The sequence below is a fragment of the Chlamydotis macqueenii genome, chromosome 3 (genome assembly GCF_036417535.1).
Source record: "Chlamydotis macqueenii isolate bChlMac1 chromosome 3, bChlMac1.mat, whole genome shotgun sequence".
NCBI classification, from domain to species: domain Eukaryota; kingdom Metazoa; phylum Chordata; class Aves; order Otidiformes; family Otididae; genus Chlamydotis; species Chlamydotis macqueenii.
In genome coordinates, this window is record NC_141558.1 from 117,406,948 (window position 1) to 117,420,935 (window position 13,988).

A 13,988-nucleotide genomic window follows, 5' to 3' on the forward strand; every position below is an offset into this window, starting at 1 on the left:
CGTTACCTTGGAGAAAGTGCAGAAGAACTAACCCCACCAAGTAGATACAAAGTGCGTGCTCCACTACTTTACTTACTCAGCATCCTTTAGCCATTTAGCTAGCCACTGGAGTAGTATTTTTACTGATTATACACTGTAACTAAACTTACATCATCACATATATTAACTGCTTTTACAGCTAAGTCTTAAGAAGTCCCCCAAACCATGCTGGCCACCAAACCACACAGTCTTCCTCAATCAAACAACCCTGAAGGCCTCTATACTCCTTCTGAGTAACGAGGTAGCTTCCACACATTGATCTGCCTACGCATACACCTCACTTGATTAAACAAATGTCTTAGTCCTGAATTTTCCCCTCCTTGAATCACCGCAAGACAAATTCCCTGGTACGCATGCACCCTGCACCCATGGAAGCAAAGTGCACACATGTGCTGGTAGAAAAGGCACACCACACTTCCTCACTATCTCCTGTTCTGAACTTCAGTTTCTTGCAGCCAATTTTTAGATTCATAACTCCAAGCATTTTCAAGCGTGTGCCATACACATGAGCATTTGTAACAGCTGCAATATTTTGCAAGGCACTCAAAATAGCTAGCACAGACAGAGGGAGTCTGAAGGGTTTAGAAGACCGTCTCATAAAAGGGATCTGATCGGCAACAGCTTTGATTCACAATACCGGGGAAGGAAAGGGAAGAGAGATGAGCAGTGTTTTCCTGGATGTCCAGCTGTTTTCATGTTTTGACTGCTTGCTGTCCATAACTATTCCTGTAGGACTTAGGAGCTTCTAGCAAACCCCTTCAAACAAGCCTTTTTCTTTTGCCGAAGCAACAATCAAACTAAACTAGAAGAGTCCAACTTCTTGAAATATCTTGGTAAACCTCAATGTAGAAACCAACAGAAATGTTCAGATCAGCTTGTTCTGCATCACATATCAAGAGCACCCAGAGGACCAGCTTTGCAGGTATGAAGCATGGTGCAACTCTGAACCACACAAAATGATAGCGTCTGATCCATCAGCTACTGCTAGAAGAAGGGGATTCACTCCTCTTCCAGGTAAAACTCGCATCTCCAAAAAACCACAGCTTACTCTTGCCACATATACGCGTTGCATTGTACTACAATTACTAAAGCACCTCTGGTGTCAATCAAAACATTAGTACAGCACTATCTACTCTTATTTCTAATATCTCTTAGAAACATGAAAAAGTGCTTTGGAGAGGGAATTAAAGAGACTGAATCTAGGCACACATGTTTCTTTTCATAATTTCTTATTAGCACTGAAATGCATACTAGATTTGGAATGCACAACAGAAATCTTGTTATTAAAAAAGAACAAAAAACCCAAACCAAAGCAACCTACTCCACTGAAACAGGATAATATGCAAGACTCAGCTCAGAAAAACTCAAGAAACAAACATGCACACACAGTGAGGGAAAAAGTATATTTGTGGCAGTAAAAACACAGACTCCGTGGATGGTGTTCCAGAGACCTTTATTGTTAGTCAGCAATAGTCTTTTATACTCCAAGTTACACGCGAAGCGCACACACGTAATTATCTAATTTGATTGGTAGCAATATACTGTTCGCGCGCCTTATGCTTCATTTGGATTGGTTATAGTTTTTGGGTTGTCTTTACTATTTTTGCCTTAGGTATTTCCTCGTCTTGTTCTAGTTGCTGCTTTTTGTTATTGAGCAGGCGGAGTTCAAGGACATAGCCTAAATTTGTCAATGTCAAACAGCTGCGTTGCACTTTCTGCCTCCACATTTCCCCCTTTTTGGTTTTCTGCTATCAATACCTGATGTAGCATTCGCTGTATCATTTTTTTTGTAGGCAGGTGACCAAGTGTGGAATGATAATGGTTATACCTAGTATAATGCCTAGTATAATCACAATTCCGATTTTGACCAAGGATAGCAACCACCCAGTTATGCCACACACATGCTTAGCCAATAAAATTACTGATCACACATTACACATATTCATGATTGCTAAGCAAAACTAAGTTTCACTACCTTCTAGTAATTTTCTACTACCTCATTCTTCTACTATTACAGACATAACAACTCCAGTAACTTTCTTATCTATGTTCTGGTTTTGTTGGGTGAGGGGGTCCTAAGGTGGCAGCTTCTGTAGGAACCTGCTAGAAGTCGCTCTCCTTTGTTCAGTGGACTCGACTGGGCCTAGGGCGGACCTGCTGCTGGCCAAGGCCGAGCCAATCGGTAGCAGAATGTCCTGTGATAACGCCTCTGCGATAACGTATTGAAGAAGGGGAAAACAGAAAAAAAAAAAGAGGGAAGGAGAGAAGATGTGAAGCAGCTGAGCAGGGGTAGAGAGGGGAGGTGCAGGCCTCATGGGCCTTGCAGGCCTCACCCTCTGGCCTCCTGCCGGGCAGCCGACTGGGCCCAACTCGGCCCGGCCTGGCCGCAAGAAGTGGAGAGGAGATGAGAAGTGAATAAGACGTAAAAAGGATCCTGAGAGGCATCTGCCAGCCTGTTGTGAGGAACAGCTGCAGATGCCAAGGTTAGTGAAGAAGGAGGGGGAGGAGAAATGCGGCTCCTGGCCGAGATTCCCCTGCAACCTGTGGTGAAGACCATGGTGGAGCAGGTTGTCCCCCTGCAGCCCATGGAGGTCCACGGAGAGGCAGAGATCCACCTGCAGACTGTGGAGGACTCCACGTTGGAGCAGGTGGAGGCCTGAAGGAGGCTGTGACCTGTGGAGGGCCCACTGGAGCAGCTGTTCTGGAGGGACTGCACCCCATGGAAGAGATGACCCACGCCGGAGCAGTTTCATGAAGGACTGTGGCCCATGGGAAGGACCCCAAGCTGGAGCAGGGGAGGAATGCGAGGAGTTCTTCCCCCGACGATGACGCAGCGGCGTAAAACAACGTGTGATGAACTGACCGCAACCCCCATTCCCTCTCCCCTCTGTGTCGGCTCGCGGGGGGGAAGGTAGTAGAGATAATGTTAAGCCCGGGAAGAGGGAGGGGTGGGGGGAGGTTATCTTGTTCCCTGTCTCATTCTCCTGCTAGTTTTAGAAATAAATGAGTATTTTTCCCCAAGTCGAGTCTGTTTTGCCCGTGACGGTAACTTTAAGGATTTCTCCCTGTCCTTATCTCAAACCTTGACCCATTTTTCTTATATTATCTCCCTCTGTTCTCCCAGAGCGTGGGGGGAGCGAGAGAGAGACTGCGTAGTCTGGTCCCGATCGGGGCTGAACTACGACAGTCTTTTTGGCGCTCAGCGTGGGGCTCGAAGGGGCCTCACTAGATCAGTCGTGAGATCATCAGACCTTAGTCTGAGGATCCAAGGTTCAAGCCCCGGTCAGTCCCAAAGGGTTGAGATAAGGACAGGTTTGTACACAGTGTGTTGAAAACAGATTTGTTACGAGTGTTCATTAAGCTGGTTTGGTCATCGTTGGTCACAATGTTGTTTTATTTGTTCTCGCAGTTGTTTTTAGAGCTGTATTGGATAGCACCCTACTTGCCGTATTTTCTGTTTGTCGGTGTTTGTGCACGCTTTATCAATGATGTGTGTTGGATCAAAGGCATTGTTCTGCTGTGCTATGCGGCACTGATTTGTTTAGTGAGATTGCTGGTAACAGGACCATTTTCCTATCTGTACTGAATGGCAGCGGGCAGTGTGCAGAGTGAGGAGGCAGAAGCAGCTCCACCCGGGTATTTCGGGAGCCATCTTGTGGGTGTTGTTTGGAACTATACCTGCTGTTTTGTTCCAGGAAGCCAGGCCGTAGGGGAACATCTGTTTACAGCTTTCCCCACCTTGCCAAGCTAATTTCAACAGCTTTTGAGAATGCTGAATACCCTTTTGATACCCCTACCACCGTGTTCATGGTGACAAGTCTCTTGCAGCTATCTCAGATCTTGATATTGATTAAGTTTAAACAATTTTTAAAAAGTATTATGGCTCCTCCAACCCCTGCAACAGACACTGTGGCTACTCAAACTCCTGCTACAAATGCTGCAGCTACTTCAGCTGCTACGGCAGGCACCGCAGCTACCCCAGCCCCTGCTACGGGCACTGTGATTGCTTCGGCCCCCATGCCAGACACTGTGGCTACTCAAACCTCGGCAAGCAGTACCAAAGAGAAACCAAAAAACCAATCCACACCAGTATCAGTTGTCCCTGTACATAAGAAATACACCAAAAAATCAGTTTGCAAGGTGAAAGAGGATGATGAACCAGGGCCGTCACATGAACAGGGAGAGGCAGAAGGAGAGGTAGTCACCTGATCCCTATCCCTGAGTGAGCTGCGAGATATGCGAAAAGATTTCAGCCTTAATCAAGGTGAGTAACTTGTCACCTGCTTGCTCTGATGCTGGGACAGTGGGCCAGTAGCCTGGAATTAGAAGGCAGGGAAGCCAGGCAGCTGGGATCCTTGTCTAGGGAAGCAGCCATTGACAGGGCGATTGGAAGAGAGTCAGCAGCCTGCAGCCTCTGGAGGCAACTCCTGTCAGGTGTGAGGGACAGGTATTTCTTTAAGGAAGATATTGTATGCACCCAAGCAAATGGAGGGAGGTATACAGTTTCTGAGGGAATTAGCTGTTCGGGAGCTGATTTATCATAACCTGGATGACCCACGAACATCCGTAGATCCAGATGAAACTGAATGCACCTGACCCACGTGGTGGAAATTTGTACAGAGTGCACCATCATCGTATGCCAACTCATTGGCAGCCATGAGTTGGAAAGATGGTGAGATGCCACCAGTACGTGCAGTGGCTAACCAGCTCCGACAATATGAAGACAATCTCTCTTCCCCGATGCGGGCTATAGAAAGACTGACTGGGAAATCTGAAAGCCAGTTTGAAAAACTGTTAGAAAAAACTGTCTGAGGTGTGTCAGAAACTCGAAGATTCTTGCTCCCCACCTGCACGGACCAATATCTCAGCTATTAGAAGAAGACCTCATCCTCCTCCTGCTCAAGGGAGACGGTCCACCCGACGAGATGACCTATGGTTTACCTTGCGTGACCAAGGAGAGGATATGAGGAAGTGGGATGGAAAGCCTACCTCGGCCCTAGAGGCACGGGTACGTGAGTTGCAAGGTAAAACAATCACAAAGGGAGGTTCTTCCAGGCAATTTGCTGCTCCAGTCTCCAGTGGGCAGCTCCCCAGACAGCGCAGAAGGGCTGATCTCACCTCTGATCCTATGGAAGGAACTTCTGATTCATATTCACAGAAAGTGAATAGAAAATATTATAAACAGGACTAGAGGGGCCCTGCCTCCAGCCAGGCGGAGGAGAGGGACAACAGAGTTTATTGGACTGTATGGATTAAATGGCCTGGCACATCAGACCCACAAAAGTATAAAGCTCTAGTAGAGCTTCTTCTCAGAACAAAATTGGTCCCAAAATGTGAACCAAGTTGCTGCAGTTACCTGTACAGAGTGTGCTTTGGAAATCCTTTTTCTTCAAGGAGCAGTAGAGAGCCTAAAGAGCTTGTAGATGAATGGAGATAATTGAATTAAAAGAAAGCAAAGGAATCAAATTCTCCCCTTCCTTCTCCTTGTAGGAGGTAGTATCAGTCTGTGAGGCCGTTTCTGGGGTAAAGACTAGGCTGAGCTCGGAGAGGGTGGTGCTCCTTCCTGAATCCTGCGTGACCAACGAGGAGAGGCTCACAGTTGTGGGCTGGTTCAGCTGGAGGAGGGAAGACTTTGGAGGGACTCAGTAGCAGCTTTTCAATACCTAAGAAGGAGTTGGCAACAAGATGGAGTCAGGCTACTGAGATCCACAGCCAGACAGCCAGGGGCAATGGTCATAAACTGAAACTCGGGAGTTTCCAGCCAGGGGAAAAAAATCACTGGTATGATAATTAAGCATGAGAAGAGGTTGCCTCAGGAGGCTGGGGAGTGTCTGTCCCTGGAGGCTTTCAGGGCATGACTGCGCAAAGCGCAGAGCAACCTGCTGGGAATTCAGCCTTGACCCTGCTGTGCGCAGGAGGCCGGAGCAAGGACTTCATGGGCGACTCTCTGAGGCTGTGAGTGGGATTCTGCCATCCTGAGCAGAAAGCTTGTATTTACCCACGGCGTGGCGAGGTAAAAGACAGATACCCTCACCCTTGCTGAGAGTAACGCTTTGCTTCTGGTAACCGGGAGCGACGTGCGGAGATGGCAGCGCAGGCTGCCTGAGGAGCAGCCCGGCCCCCGGCGAAGCGTCCGCTGCATGGCACGATGCCGGTGGAAAGGCAACTGTCCTTTAGTGCCGTCTCCTGGGAAAAAAATCAGATTTCCAGCCTTGGCAGCCAGATTCGTTGTTCTGTCACTTCCTGACCTCCCCTGGGCTGGCCTCCGGCTTCGTCTGGACCCTTCTTTGGGCAGGTGGATCTCCACATTCCGGTGTTTGCTACCCAGGTGAATGCTCAGCCTCCTGGTTGCAAGTGCCTCAAATTTGAAGTCATAGGAGCGTTGTTCTTGGTTTTTTTTTGGTTTTGGCTTTTTTTCTCTCTCCCTTCAACAGCTAATCGTGCATTACACTTTGCCCCGAGGTTCTTGCCATGCCCTAAAGACATTCAATATGAAGGCTTTGCTGGAGGAAAGGAGACGAACCACGGCCACTTCTTGGTTTTGAATCTCATCTTTGCTGGAGAGATCACAACTACTTAAAACAGGACATGTAATTTCAAACGCAGGAGGAACAGAGCTCAGCAGACTGGAAGGACTCCCCACCCCAGGAGCTGCCTTGGACCCCAGCTCCAGCACACAATCTGTACTTGCCTCCTGATGCTTTCTGCATTCCCCTGTTTCTGCTGCCCAAAAAGCAAGTTTTGCTCCTTCCTTTCCTGGCACTCTAAGCTAAGCTCAGATTGCTGTTTCAGCTGTGCCTGAATTAGAGTGGGGACTTTCCTGACTCTGGTGAGTCCCATCCTCCCCATGATGGCTGCTAAACCATAGCTGCAGAAGTGCGTTAGTCCCTGTGCTGCAGAGTGAATGCGCTGCCTCCCAGTAAAGCCTCTCCTTGGGTGTTTGCCTGCTCTCCCAGGTGACACACAGGTCCTACCCTGGCTATTCAGATTCCTAAAGCTGCCTGACTGATCCTACACGCACCTGGACAATTACAATTATGGAGCGTGGGGAGAACTTGTAATGCCATTAGCCTGCATGAGTTAATACTGGGCTGAACATTTGCCTGCAACAACCATTTCTGTATTGTCCTGGTGAATTTAGAGAGACTGAAGTTTTTAACATTTGACTGAAGGGAAAAAAAACAATTTTCAATTCATCTTCCTAGATGACTGGACAGTGAACAAAGTAGCTACCGACCCACACTGCATGTATGTATTTATGATTCCCCATGTAGGAAAAGCTTCACCAAAAAAGATCCCTTTTATCTCATTGCTCTGGCTCCATTGAAAGGCATATATCATTAATGACTCTGGTTTTAATTCTGTCATCACCAAGTATTTGCCTGAGATTTTTCCCTCCATGAATTTCACTGAGCTCATTTCTAGTGCATGACTCACTGAACTCTGGTTTCCTTGAAGATTGTAAGAGGGAACAGGAATGCTTTTATCCTCCCCTCTACGAAGGAATCTTTTGAATTTATTGTTTGTTCCAAGTTTGGAAGATGGATATAATTTCTGTCTGTGTGTAGGGGGTGTAATATAATTTTTCTCATATCTTCTTGAGTATCAGAAGCCATGAGAATGAGAAACAAGAAGCCACGGGAATGAGAAACAAGGGACTTTCCGAGAGCAGGAAAACAAGATAAAGGACACCTGGTGGTGGTTGGACGATCGCAGGGTATAGAAGCACATAAGCTGTAACAATAAATGATTTTCGCTTAGCATGCAGCGGGAGTCCGTGACTACGTTCCCACACAAATGGAGCCCAAACAGGGACTTGTTAGAAGCAGTGAAGATTAGAAGACTGTGATTCCAGTGGGAACGCCCGGCCGATTGGTAGGAAGGCTGCGCAGCGAATTCGTTACCTCGTGGAAGGGAGGTAAGCAGCCGGGAATGAGGGGGAGCGCTGCTGCAAAAAGAGACCTAGCCGAACCGGGGAAGTCTGCGCAGTATCCGTTACCTCGACTAAGGGAGGTAATGCGGCTAGGAATGACGAGAAGCACTGCTTCAAAGGAACACAAATCAATTTTAATGATTCTAACAAAAGTGTTAGAGGAACAGAACTGTGCTGTTAGTAACACTGACCTGAAGAGTTTGTTGGTTTGGGTGTCCGCTCACGTATCAGACGCTAACACCTCTAACAGATAGACGGTGGGCACCTGGGACACCATAAGTCTTGAACTATGGGACTGTGCAACGTGGGGTGACCCTGCTGCTCAAAGGTTATTACCGGCGTGGCGTGTAATGTTTGAAGCCTTAAAGAATCACGTGCAGAAAGGGGATCCAACAGCACCCGTTACCCCGTCCGCTCCTCCGCCTGTGGAAACAAAGACTAACAGCGAGCTGGAAAATCCCTTTGATCCAGGTCCCATAGATCCCGAAAAGGAGCCTTCAGTCTTTGGAGCTTCGTCGTTGTAGAGGTGGCGTGTTTGTGTGAGTGTCCTTTGTGCCGACGGTGTCGTGCTTTGTTGTGTGTGTTTGTGTGTCCTTTGTGTCAACGGTGTCATATTTTTGTTACTGCTCAGTGCTGGTCTGGACGTAAGCTTATTCCAGCTGATCGGTATGTGTGCTATAGCTGAGTGTCCTGGTGTGTGCGGTGTCGCAGGCCGACCCCGTTAGAACAAGTGATACATCCAGGTTGATATTGTTGCGTGCAAGGCGCAGCGTTAAGTTGTAAGATCTTTAAGTGGAAACGGACAGGCAGTGCAAACAGAGAAATAAACAGATTACAGTCTGGAGGAAAGTAAAAACTTTCCTAGACAGGTATAAGCAGTCTGTGTGTGTGTGCATATAAGCATGCAGTAAATGGTAGGAAATAAGGGGTGAGTACTGTCTTGGTTTTAGCAGGGATGGAGTTAATTTTCCTCTCAGTAGCTTTGGGTTTTGTATGTGAAGAACGTTGATAAAAACGCTCTGATGATCAGAGTTGTTGTTAATGAGACCAAGGACACTGTCTGGCTTTCCAAGTCTCGTTCACGTGCAGGTGCAGGAAGCTGGGCCAAAGACAGACAGAGTATTGGTCATTTGGACACCGAGCGGTGAGAAATTGTACATTGTTCATTTTCTATATATTCTTATATTTCGTTATTATTGTAGGTGTCCTAGCGACATGTGATGAACTGACCGTAACCCCCATTCCCTCTTCGTGCCCCCCCCGCCCTGTCCCGCGCGAGGCGGGGGAAGGAGGTGGAGATAGTGTGAAGCCTGGGAAGAGGGAGGGGTGGGGAGAGGTTATCTTGTTCTCTTTCTCATTATCCTGCTTTGGTTTTAGTAATAAATGAATAAGTTTCCCCAGGTCGAGTTTGTTTTGCCTGTAACGGTAGCTGTAAGGATCTCTCCCTGTTCTTGTCTCACACCTCAGGCCTTTTTTTTCCTTCTTCTTATGTGCCCGGGGCCACGGCCGCTGCCAGGGGCCCCGCTCATCCGGTGGGGTGGGGGCAGCTTACCCAAAAACGGACATGGTTAACAGATACTCCCATCTGAGTCGACCAGTGGCCTTTAGCAAGAGAAAGGCTGCAACATTTGAATGAGTTAGTTGACGAGCAATTACAACTTGGACACATACAGCCAACAGACAGTTCCTGGAATACACCTGGGTTTGTAATACAGAAAAAATCAGGTGAATGGCGACTCTTACAGGATTTAAGGGCAGTAAATTCGGTAATTGAGGACATGGGACCTTTGCAACAGGGGTTACCATCTCCTTCCATTATACCTCGAGACTGGAATATTATCGTTATTGATTTAAAAGATTGTTTTTTCACTATACCTTTACATCCTGAGGATGCTCCACGAGTCGCATTTTCTGTGCCTTCAATCAATATGGGAGAATCCATTCAGCGATATCACTGGACGGTACTTCCGCAAGGTATGAAAAATAGTCCAACCATCTGCCAATGGTACGTCGCACAGGCCATAGCACCAGTAAGGCGCTTGCATAAGAATCGCCTCATTTATCATTATATGAATGATATCTTAATTGCGGCACCCAATGATTCTCCGGTGGACAGAGCTCTTAATGATATCACCGGTGCATTATCCTGATTTAAATTGGTTATTGCTCAAGAAAAAATTCAAAAGGTATGTCCCTAGGAGTATCTCGGCTGGCAAATTACGGAAAGAACAATTGCGCCGCAGAAGTTAAAAATCCCTCAAACAGTGTTTACCTTAAACGATGTGCAGAAATTGCTGGGAGCTGTCAACTGGGTACACCCAGTTCTAGGCCTCTCTACTGAATTGCTTTCTCCACCATTCCAAATACTTACAGGAGACTCAGATTTAACCTCTCCTAGGAGACTAACTCCAGAAGCACAAGCGGCATTGCAAACAGTTTTGGTACAGATTTCCATTCATTGGCCTAAGCAGCCCATGTTGCAGTTTTTAGGAGAATTACTGTTGTATCCAGCAACTCATCTAAGTTACACTCCCATAAAAAATGCCTTGACAATATTTACAGATGGATCAGGAAAAACGCACAAATCCGTGATTGTGTGGAAGAAAAATGATGAGTGGCATCACGGCGTACAATTGGTAGGAGGTTCAACCCAAATTGTAGAAATTGCGGCGGTGGTACGAGCTTTGTATAAGTGGAAAGATTAATTCCTCAGTATTGTCTCCGATTCTGCCTATGTGGTCAATGTAATACAACGTGCTGAATGGGCAATGTTAAAGGAAATTAATCCTTTGTTGTATGATCGGTTTCAACAGCTATTGTCGGTATTACATGTGCGGGAGCATCCTTACCTTACTGTACAGCTGAGAGCTCACACTTCGCTTCCAGGACCCGTCACAGAAGGTAACAGAAGAGCAGATGCTCTCACTAATGCAGCCCTCGTTTCAAACGCACTCATGCAGGCTAAGCTGTCCCACGAATTTTATTACCAAAACTCTACAGCCCTTCATCGACAATTTAAGCTGACATGGGAACAAGCTCGGGCAATTGTGCGTTCCTGTAGCAGTTGCCAGAACACAATTATGCCACTTCTATGTGGGGTTAATCCGCGCGGTTTCTGCTCTCAAGAATTATGGCAATCCAATATAACTCATGTCCCGTCATTTGGCCGACACAAATATGTACATGTAACTATTGATACCCATTCCAGCTTATTGTTTGCCTCTGCTCATACAGGAGAACGTGCTCGAGATGTTTGCCAACATTGGACGTCAGCGTTTGCTTTCATGGGGGTTCCCATGCATGTTATTAAAACAGATAACGGGCCAGCGTATGCTTCTCGCGCAGTCCAAACCATCCTTGCTCTCTGGGGCATCAAGCATGTTACCGGTATCCCGCAAAACGCCACTGGACAGACCATCAGTGAACATGCCCATGGTACACTTAAAAATATGCTGTTAAAACAAGAAGGGGGAATGGAAGGGAAACCTGCAAACGAAAAGTTAGCAAAGGCAATGTATGTACTCAATTTTCTAAATCCTTGGAGTGACAATTCTTCCCCAATACAGAAACATTTTGGATCATCTACTGTACATGACGCCATCAGAGGGCAAGCTCCGGTGATGGTTAAGAATCTGGAAAGAGGTAATTGGGAAGGACCATTCCCTCTTATGATGTGGGGAAAAGGATATGCTTGTGTCTCTACAGGAGCAGTGAACAAGTGGATCCCTGCATGATGGCTACGACCAGCGCTCCAAGCTGCCTTGCGTTCGTTGGATTGTTCACAAGCTGTGTGGCAGCTCCGTGGACATCAGTCACGGAAAGTACAAACGTGTGGGTAACTATGGCTAATGCCACAGGACAGGACACCACTTGTCTGTCTGTATCATCTGCAAATAAGCCTTTCAGAACACGCTTGGGCAATCTGCCAGATAACGGTAGGACGGCAACTCTGTGTAAAACAACAGCAGCCGCGAGTGCGGACAGCTGAACTACAAGAGATGGAACTTTTGGGATCAGTGAAGATGGACTTCTGTCTATTTATTTATTTTTTTTTAACTATTCAGGAGCTAATGTTATTAGAGGGGTAATGATTGTAAATGCTTTCCGACCTATACATCGCATGGTGTAATCACGCGAGCACTAACATATCAAAATCCAGACAGCATAAAAGACCTAAACGAAGCATACATAGCTTTGAATCTGATTGCCAAAATAATATAGAGTTTTGGAAACCAAGTGAAATTATTGCTGCTGCAATCTTTGCACCTGGTGTGGCAAGTGCCCAGGCGTTAGCTACGCTAAATAAATTGGGCTATTGGCTTGCAAAGCAAATAAATACAACTGCATCGGCACTATTAACGCTGCTAATGGATGCAGAGTCTGTACGCTACGCTACGTTACAAAACAGAACCGCTCTTAGCCTGCAGAGCACATTTGACGGGCCTTGTTGCGTGCGCTGGCCGTGCACGCAGCAACGTCTGGTCAGTACTTTGCTACTGAATCTGCTGAGGGTGTAGATAGAGGTGGCTCGGAGCAGGGAGAAGGGGGGACCCAGAGCGCACTCTACGAACAACAGGGGACGCCCTGAAGGTGCTGCGCCTGCCTCCTTTCTCTGCTCTGACCCGGCTGATCATCATCCTCTTGCTCGGCGTAGTCGGGTTGGTAACAGAATAGATCAGCAATGGATTTTTTTATTATTAGCACAAAATCCTGGTTGTCAGGATTTTGATGGGCTTTGCTGCATGTATCTGATCATTCAGAATCTATTCACAAAAGCATTCAAAACTTGCAAAAAGGAGTACAAAAACTGCCACAAAGTGATGATTTTGACATATTCAGAAATCTTTTTGGTGGATTGATAAAAGCTTATTACAAATAGCTGTAGGATGCTTATTCTACTAGAAAACTATCAGTTTATTCTGAGGAAGGAAAACAGCCTGGCATGAATCACCAGCTGTTTTATAGCAACACTGCTCAGCAGAAGGTGACTCACCAACATGCATCAGGCTTTTCTTTTCTCAGGCTCACACAGAAACAGCATTTACAGATCATTCTTGTTCCGTATGGATGGCAATCAGGTTATTCCCTTAAAGTTGCACCAGGCGAGCTAAGACATGCAAACGCCTTCATTCAAAAAAAAGGCAAAGAAGGCAAATGAACAGCATTTTTTTCCAGAACGTAAGTCAACTCCTCGATTACAAAAACACTATCAAAAAGTAGAAAGATCTAGAATACAGAAAGAGTGCTAGCAGGGAAATCCTTACTGCTACCACAAAAGACTGACAGAAAAAACAAACAAAGCCAAAACCCACAGAATTTTGAAGGCCCATGTTCCTGTGTCATCAATACAAGACTTCTATCCCTGGAGGCGTGACGTGGAAGCCGTTCCATCCACACCACTGAGCTGAGCCATCTGATGTTCGCATTCTCTAGCTACAACTTCCACATGTGGAAATCAAGACGGAGCTGGCAGGTTATCTGGCCCCTTCTGATACAAAATGGTTGTACAGTCTTATACCAAATGCTGTATGTAGTTTTTTTCAGATGCAGCTGGTAATCCATTTTCTTTTCTGGTGGACACCACAGAACTGGGTGTTCTTACAGCCCCAGCTTTCAGAATCAAGTATGTGAGATATAAACGCTGTTCTCAGTAAGAGAAGTATATGCAGCTTGCACAGGAGCACAGGAAAAGCTGAAAATATTAATCACAGTGAACATTTAATGCCCCAAAATCAGAAGACAAAAACACTTCATTTTCTTTCTGGATTTTTACATCAGTCTCAAGATTTAAAGGCCCATGATTTCCAGTGTTTGAGATGAACCATAGTGATGCAGCAAAGCTCACCATGTCTCAGACCACAGTCCTTTTATATCTGAGTATATTTTTAAGTATTCTCATACTCTTAATCCTGTTGGGGGCCCAGGGCAGAGAAAGGACACCAGAAAACCAAAGACTACCTTTTCCTGATCTGTTTCCCCCACTGCTTTGACAATTCCTCTCAGTAGCCAGACTCAG